Here is a 9,840-nt window from a genome sequence, read left to right as displayed (position 1 = left end):
GTATACAACGTTATAAAGCTTGCAGGACAACTTGGTTGGCATTGCCTTTTCAGCGTGAGAAATACACGGTGTGTAGGCTACTGGTTAAATTGCGGGAACCCTGCAAGACCGTTCTGAACTTCATATAAGCTTTTAGTATCTAAAGATATATCATTAAATGGGAAAATAATTTACAAATCTTCCCACGTGTGCTATTTGTAATTTGAGACCTGAAATGAAGCTTGGCGAGAGATAAAAGCTACAAGAAAATTACGGCTTTCATATTGCAAAATGCATCCGACTCCGACATCTGCTTTTTGCCATCTGTTTTCTTCACATAAACAGGTGAGGGAACATATTGAAAACAGTCTGCCAAGCCCATTTCCTTGCTCAACTCTGTACAGGCCAGGGTAGTTACGAGATGGAATCGGTGGCAAAATGCCTGTCAGGTAAAGTCCCCTGCCTATTATGCATGGTCCGATTGTATAAACCCTTACAAAAATGTACTATTGTAACCATCGTTTCTGGCTAAATAAATAAATGAACGGTATCTTCCACAAATAGAATGTTTCAGAATCTTTCTGTCATTATTTTTTGTCGATAATAAGTTGTTTTACAGTTATACCAGATAACTGTAGTGACTTATTTTGACAGAAGCTTGTTACCATAAGTTACTTGCAGTACTTTTTGTATTTACAAGTGCAATCTCACACTTGGATGGAATTATTCTTTAAGGGAAAACCAATTTTAGCAAATAAATATGAGTCTCTATGCACAGGGCTTTAAACAGTTCTATACAATGCATTTCAGACTTTTATCAGTATTTATCAGGGCACAATCTATTGGGGTTTGACTCTCACAAAGCAAACTGTCATTTGGCAACACTAGGACACTTAGCTAAATCTATACAGTTAACTTAACGTGTATGTATTTTGGCAGATTTTTTACAAAAGCAACTGTCATTGCATTTGTTGTGTGTATTATTAATTATTAAGTGATAAATGAGAAGACTTGTCATGTTTTTTGTTTGTTTGTACTGGCCTGATACGGTTTGCAACAGAAATTGTTTGTGGTGTAGCTAATGGTTACATCAGGTGAATGGGATATCTTGACATTAATATCCATTTAGCATCTGATAAAAATTCACACTATAACTTGTATACAAAGTTCTGTCATGAAACTCTAGATGACACAGGCTGATAGGTCCTTTCAATCACATCGTTCTCTGTTGGTTCCTGCTGTATCAGTAGCTACTTCATTTCACTATAAAAACATATATATTTCAAGTTTGTTTTATGAATTATACAGTATACTATATATATGTATATATATATATATATATATATATATATATATATATATATATATATATGTATATACACATATATTTTAAGTATACTTTATGTAGTAAGTATATTAATATCAATGTGATAGCAGGACACCTGTACTGTTTCAATGCTTGGGACCAAATTGGCGCCCATTTCAGTGTAAAAACAGTGCAACAGTAAGATTAAACAATTAGTTTACAACGTTTTCATTTGTACTGCCGCTATACTACAAGTGAATTTATAAATGCTAATAGTTTTCTAGTTAAATACTTGTAGCACATTTTTTAGTTTATGAAAGTACACTTTGAAGTACACTCTCATTAAACTACTAGTTTCTAGTTTAGTAGTTTTATACTGCAAGTATACTAGTAAGTTTTGTTACGTGAACCTAGCATCATAGTTTACTAATATATATATATATATATATATATATATATATATATGTATATGTATAATTTTTTTTTCACTTTATGTATACTACTATGTTCCTTTTTAGGTATTCATTTTTATACTTGATTTATACCTTTAAATGTACTATTTGTCCTCTTTACCCTGTAGCATTTTTTAAAAGTTGCCAGCCAGTGCTTTTGATCATATTCACAAAACTTTTATGGTCCCCAGAATAATTTGTTTAAAGCCCATCTTTCAAGTTGAAGATCCCTGTGAATAGACGTGTAGATAAATACTGTAGGAACTCAGTATTCCGATGTGTAACTCAGTCCTTTTGTCAGCCAGCAGGTCGTGAGTGTTCGTACGAGTCCCCCAGTCCTTCTCTCTCTCTCGCTCTCTTGCACCAGCCAGCTTATATGCGGTCTCCCCACGCCAATTACTGCAATCAGAGACAGGTGTTCGTCATTTTGCACACCACTTCCCCGTGCACACACCTCACCTTAACCATGCGGCTATTATCCAATGCCCCAGGTTGAAACAGATTTTGATGGATGGAGGTTTGGTTACAGCCTGAATTCACCAAAGCCTGAAAAGTACCCCCCTTTATCCTCACCGGTATTTGGTACAACCCAGCTCGATCGGGGGCGGCCTGCGGTGTGTCAGGGACCCTGATCAGAGTCCCCACCTCCATCACTGGACACTGATCGATAAAATGACCAGGGTCCCCGCAACGCCAACAGGCCGGCCCATTGGAGTGGCGGGAAGCGGGTCAAATGGTTGGCGTGGGTAGAGGGCGGGTGCCGGTATCGGAGGGAGACCGGACGGGGAGGTTGTTCCCCTAGACGGCGCTCTGGGTGCGGGGACAGGCTTGGCTCCGGTGCCAGTCCTCCAACGGGGCGCCGGTCTAGGAGGGAAGTTTCCCCGGGACCTAGGGAGAGGGACAGGGCGAGAAGAAACAGAGGGAGGGGGAAGAGGGAGAGAGAGAGAGAGAGAGAGAGAGAGAGAAGCTGCTGGAAGGGGTTCGCCGACCCCTGGGCACGCCACCATCTGGTCCTCCGCCAACTGGATGGCCTGGTTCAGCGACGTCAGACGGTGGCACTGGACCCACTGCGCGGTCCTCCGGGGGAGCCGCGCCACGAACTGCTCCAGTACCACCTGGTCGATGATTGCCTTGACGTCACATTCGTCGGCCATCAGCCATTTGCGGCACGCGTCCCGGAGCTGTTGCGCGAAGACGAAGGGCCGACCAGACTCCCCGAGCTCAAGGGTCCGGAAGCGCTGTCTGCTTTGCTCAGGGGTCCGGCCGACCCGCTGTAAAATGGCGCGCTTGAGGTCTCGATAGACCAGGAGGTTCGGGACTGGCAGCTGTTGTGCGGCGATCTGTGCCTCTCCGGACAACAGCGGGATCAACCGCACTGGCCAGTCCCCGGGCGGCCAGCCCCAGGCCTCGGCCGTCCTCTCAAAAAGGTCGAGGAAGGCTTCCGGGTCATCCTGCGGACCCATTTTGTGCAGGGGGATGGTCTGGGCCGAGGCTGAAGCTGGCGTTGATGGTCTGGCCCGTTCCTCCCGGTCCATCCAGCTCCGGAACAGCTGGGCTCGGCCTCGAACCGGCGCTCCTGTTCCTCCTTCACGGCCAGCAGGGCACGATGTTGTTCTTGGTGTAGACCCGCGAGCGCGTGGATGACATCCGCAAACGGGGACGGAGGCTGTCTGGCGGCGGCTTCTTCTTCCATCCCGGGTTTCGGCACCAGTGTAAAGATGGTTCTTTGTGTGGGATGAAAGAAGACAAGGGTCGGCGTAACGGGGACTCGTACAATTTATTAATAACAAAAACAAAACAAAGAAAAGGTGCGCCACATGCGCGTTCACCGTAGTAAAACTGCAGCACAATACAAAGACACTCTTTCCCACTGGACTCAGCTCTCAGTTCAGTTTTATCAAACTCTTCCCGATGTTTAAACTCAGTCCATTCATAAAAACTCTTTCCGATGTTTAACTCAGTCCTTTTGTCAGCCAGCAGGTCGTGAGTGTTCGTACGAGTCCCCCAGTCCTTCTCTCTCTCGCTCTCTTGCACCAGCCAAGACCCAAGCTTATATGCGGTCTCCCCACGCCAATTACTGCAATCAGAGACAGGTGTTCGTCATTTTGCACTTGACCCACTTACTTACCGCTCGGCTCCTCCCTCATTCTCTCGCTGCAGACTCCGCAAAACTACGCCCCCCTCATCACAATGATCAAAATGTAATTAGGTCCCAATCTCCACCACAGGCAGTTCCGATACACAGCATACAGGCAGGTTGTCCGCTGGGCGTACGGTATACTAGGCAGGGACATTAGGAAAGCCATACCTTCATGTGTTGTGTCAGCAATAAGGAGGCAGTTTGCAGAGGAGGGACAAACGTACAAAGGTATCCAGTGGCCCCACTTGGAAGACGATTAATAAATTCATAGTGAAACAAACTGTATTGGTCAAAGTTATCTTTTATTACATGTTAAAACGCGAGTGTCGTGCGAGATGGAGGCTGAATGCCTCATCCTTGGGAACCTTCTGGAGGGAATTGGTGAGGGGGGCGGGGCAGCAGAGGACAAGACAGCACTGCTTTCTTGTAGGGCCTGTGGTGACTTGGAGTATTCCTCTACAAGAGAGACCATAAGATTTGTTGTGTATCCTTGAGGAGAGATGTTTAGAACACATTTAATAACATGGTTGATTCACATTAAAAAAGATATAGAGAAACTAAGTGAAACTACTAACCGTAAGAAGGTTTCTCCTTGATGGGGTGGACTACCCAGCCACCTTTCCGAAACCGCGGGTAGCGAACGGCGTAGCGTGCCTCACCCTCACTGGTTCGAGCTACATCTCTGTTGCCATTACTATTGAAATGTAGGGCTGCCAAGAGAAGTCTGTAGGAGATAAGTAGATAGAACATTAGGTCTCCAAAGCTAACCCAATGCAGGTGAAATGCAACAGAAATACATGACATTAATGTTTTCAGTTCAAATGGGTCTAAGACAATGACTAAACTTTGCAATTATTTTTTTGCAAACAATATGTAATGCTGTTATCAATCAATAACATTTTGGTCCGCTATACAAGACTGCATTAGTTTTTAGCCATATTCATTTACCTGCTACAAAAGTATTGCAATATCCTGAATTTTTTTTTTTTTTACTGGGCAACGATTAATCGCATCCAAAATAAAAGTTTGTGTTTAGATAATATTGGTGTGTGTACTGTGTATAATAATTTTTTATAAATAAATATACACATATGCATGTATATTTAAGAAACATGTGCATGTATATACTGTATATATATTTATACATAATATTATACATAAATATAATGTTTTATATATAAATAACATATTTTCTTAAATATATACATGCGTATGTGTGTATTTATATACATAAAAAATAATTATACACAGTACACACACATATTATGTAAACAAACTTTTATTTTGGATGCGATTAATCGTTGCCCAGCACTAACAAAAATACCTATTTTTTTTAGTATCGATACTTAAGTGATAACACTACCTACTGTACATCCCAAGAAAAGAAAAGCCAGTGTGTTTGGGAGCAAAGTGCAGAATGAGGGAATGGTAGGCCTCCAGGGAGAATGTCTGATGCTGAGGCGACAATTGTCGAATATCCTTTACCAGTGCTTTCCTGGCAGCTACACTCTCCAGTTTAGTGGCTGCTGGTGATCCTGAATAAAACATATTCTGTCATATAGTCTGTTGCATTTCATAACACAAGTAATTATTAGTACACATGGGGTTACGTATTGATAAAACCAACCTAAACTTAACAAGCACTGAAAAAAGTTTAGCCTCAAAACATTTGACATCTTTTAACATAGGCTACTATGTTGTACCTGGTTCAAACCACTCCTTGTTTCTTGCCTCTCCTTGGTGGATGTGGATGTGCGCAGCTGGTAAATGCAGGAGTGCTGTGTTCATGTATGTCCTGTACATGATTTATCATACTCTGACATTTTGCCTGCATCTCATCTGGATCTCCTGTAGGGGTGGAAGCTGCGGTCCAGTCGAGATGGTTGATAATGGCTGGCCTCCACAGCTTCAGATCCTCACAGTCCCTCTCTTTTGCAGCAGCATCCAGTGCTTTCTGTACACCTGTTCCAGAGCAGAAAAACAGAGGAGAGCAAACTAATTATTAGGAAAGTGAACTTAACTACAAAAAACAAGTCTGTTATAGAACTACCAACATCACAATACATACTTTCCCCAATATTCCAGATGTCAAAGAAATGCCTTGTTCCTTCTGAACACATTTTCTCACGTACCCACTTGGCCACCTAAAACAAAGAACACACAAATTGATTTTATAGAATTTAGAATTTATTTTGAGTGATACTGTTCATGTCAATACTGTTCAGCTTTAGATCTCTCCTAGCATCATTACCTGCCGATTTCTGTCTGTTATCAGAACAGACACTTGCATGTCTTGGTCCATCAGGAACTGCATACTCCGCTTTAGACCCTCTAGCTCACACCAAGAGCTGCTTGGGACTTCTGAGCTCTGTAAAACCAATTAATTATTACTGAGCAGTAGCAGTAATATCAGTAACTAAACCAGACACAAGATTTCTGTGTGACATCAACTTACTTGGACAAGTTGAACATCCAAAACTTTGTTAATGCGATCCTCAATCAAGGAGTACTACCATATTTGACTTTGTCCAGGAGAATCTGATCTAAGAACGTCAAAAACAGTTACATTTAGAGGTTAATGCAAAAACACACTGACCTGTTCTACATCAGTGACGTGAGCTGGATCATTCTACCTGCAGTCACCAGACAGGATCAATCCACCTCCAGTCTCCTTCAACTCCCTGATGATCCCCCTCTGCTCATTCCTCCAGGCCTGCACGATAGTAGGTATAGTGTAATAGCGCTGATGGCAGAAAAAAGTGCCGGGACTTATGCACTGCAGTCCAAACAGCTTCAGCATCCTGTTGGTCTGAGTAGCCATGCAACCTGAGAAGTGGATGGCACCGCTGAGTAAAAGGTTGCAGGCAGGCATGTTTCAATGCACCTTTTCTTGGTTTTGCCAGTAACGCTCATAACCACAAGTTCCGCAGGCCTGAAAGATGAGAGAAGATTCAAGACTCAAGCAGCTTTAAGATGAGGCAGTGAAATGCCTATATAGTTAAGACACAAATAATTAATATACATACTGTACATTCACAAGACAATTAAGACATTACCTGGTTAACTTTTATGAAGGTTCCTTCTGGGTGCATTATGTGTCCCTGGGTTTCCCCACAGCATGCAGGGCAAACCGTGAACAAGGACAGCAGCTGCCTCTGGCAAACAATGAACTTGTCAACAGCACTGAAAACAAGAAAAGGAAAAAACACATTAATTCTGACTATGACAGTTTTGATACACAATCAGAAACAGTTTCCATTAATAAAAAGGTTTTTACTTTGGGTCACTGAGAGATTCCAGCTCTTCTGGTTCCTCCTCAGAGGACTCACTCAACATCTCCCCTGGACTCCATGACATATCACCAGAATGGTTGATGATATCAGAAAATGACCATTCATCATTACTTTGTTCAGGACTGGCCAGTGGAGTAGATCTGCGATGCTCACAGCCACCATCTGAGGCTTTACCTGAACAGCTTAGATGAAAGAGATTAATCTTAATAATTGTTCACCATAGTGCATGTGTTGTTACCAATGAATGTACAATCTAATGCAACCCAGTACAAAATATCTTTTTCTAACATTATGAAGTTCATAATTTTTAATGTTTACTTTCTGAAAAGTGTAAATTACAAAATTGTAACCATGGAGATCATGAAAAATGTTGACATGTAATCCTTATTTGTGATTGTATATGGCATGTATGGTGAATGCTAGATATAAGCTAACTACCTAATGAATGATGTAAACATCTTATGTTGTACTGTGATCCACGATGGACCACTACTGGCTCAGGGTCCATTGTAGAGATGTCTCCATCTCCATCATCTTCAGGATCTGAAGTGGCAGTTGCACCCGCCCTGTCTTTGCTGGCAACACTCTCTCCCAAAATCTGAAAACAGACCAAAATTACAACTTTGAACTTTAAAAAATGTAGTCACTTCATGAAAATCCCCCATTCGTGTATTATTTAAAAGACTACTAATCTTTTCAAAATAGTCCCGAGCTGCATCCCCTCGCATGTGCCCTGTTGATACCAGCTTTGATTAGTCAAAGAAAACCAAGGCAACTTCGATGTAACTAAGAAAACCAGAAAACTAATATTGTTAAGCATTACTTGGATGCGTTTCCAAAAAGATTATCTTATTAACTCAATAAAATAAGTGTCAGGAGGTAACTTAGAGTCCTGTGCTCCCGCCCGCCGAATTTCTGACCATTACCACCTGTTCCTGCCGGCGCCCGCCGAATTTCTGACCATTACCACCTGTTCCCGCCCGCGCCCGGCGAATTTCTGACCATTACCACCCGGTCCCGCCCGGCGAATTTCTGACCATTACCACCCGTTCCCGCAACAAATGTGTTACACTCCCGCCCGCAAATTTATTCGTGCTACATTTCGATGCAACATGTAAGGCATTAGAAGACTTACTGTGCAAAGCTCCCGTTTTCGACGCGCAGATTCTCTGCTAGTGCTAAAGTTAACGTTAGACTCTTCACTCCCGCCAGATTTTGCTGGTGGACTTGCATGCACCGATGGCACAGCTCCCTTTGCCAGCCTAACCCACTCTCTTCGTCGAAATCCCATGCGAAATTCCATAAGATCTCCTTGGTTGTAGCCGGTGTGAAGTGTTTTTCACATACCACCGTGTGTCTTGTCACCGAGGAGGCAGCGAAATTGCTTCTCTTTGCCTGGGCGAAACGTATCCAAGCACGGAAATCTTTGTGTTTCTTGTTTGGAAATCGGTGGACCCGATGACCAGAGAAGTTGGAGTGGTTGCATCCAAAACAAACACAAGAATTCACCATTGTGACAATTCAAACCAACTCAACTATAACGATAACTACAAGCTCTATTTTATGTTACCACCTCTCAGACTACGTAAACCCACACTGAGAACCAGGGCAGCAACGTCTACTTGTTTGCCTGTCGTTACGTCATATGAAGCGTTCTCTGGAAAAGGGCGTTTTTTTTTAGCCTAGCTTAGAATAGGTACACTTTTTTCTTAATTTCTGCCTATGGGTGTTGTAAAACATATGTATTCTTATGTATGTCTTTTTAAATTGACATTTTCATACAAGATTCTGTATAAATTAAGTTATACAATTAAATTGAAAGATGAATATCTGAACATGCAATATATAAAAAAATATCTTCGTTCAGAAGATTCACATGTTTGCAATGAACAAATAGAACAAATGCTATTGAAATAGCTCATCACAACAAATGTTTCAAGTGGTTTCCCCAAATCCAACTGAAAATGCAACTTTTAATGACTTTTTTGTAGTCTCAAAATGATATAACCCCCTGAATAGAACCCCTTACAACAGCACAAATCTGCAAAACAGCTGTTATCTCAAGCACACCTGGTGCAACTAATCAAGGGGTTCATTAGTTGCACCAGGTGTGCTTGAGCTAGAACACATGAAATATCTGAACTGGCTAGGTTGGTGAGTGTCACGTTTGACTGCATATTAGAAATATAGTCAAAAGAATGGTCCAAAAAGTGAAGATATCATCGCCCTTTGAAAGTTAAAGGAACAGTGGTTACACTACCTGGACGGGGCAGAAAAAGTAAGCTATCATCGGCTGCAACCAGATTTCTGAGAAGGCAAGTTCAGAAAAAGCCTTGAGTGACTGCAAAAGACCTGCAGCAAGACTTGGTGGTAACAGGCATTGAGGTTTCAGCTTGCATTGTAAGGTGAGTACTAAACACATGCCAGAACTCCAAGACGTACACCACTACTGACCCAAAAGCACAAGAAAAGTCGGCTCCAATTTGCTCAAAAAAACCATATAAATAATTCACAGATGAAATAAGTCACAGATGTTTTGGGATTCTGTTATGTGGAGCGATGAACTACTCGGCCCTCTGGATCAGCGGTATGCCTGGAGAAAGAAGAATGAAGCATATGCTGAAAAGAACACTGTCTACAGTTAAGCATGTTGTGGCTCAGTGATGCTCT

This window comes from Siphateles boraxobius, unplaced genomic scaffold, assembly GCF_051911475.1.
Source record: "Siphateles boraxobius isolate OS27281-9 unplaced genomic scaffold, OSU_SipBor_1 41, whole genome shotgun sequence".
NCBI lineage: Eukaryota > Metazoa > Chordata > Actinopteri > Cypriniformes > Leuciscidae > Siphateles > Siphateles boraxobius.
Note: the sequence above shows the minus strand (reverse complement) of the source record.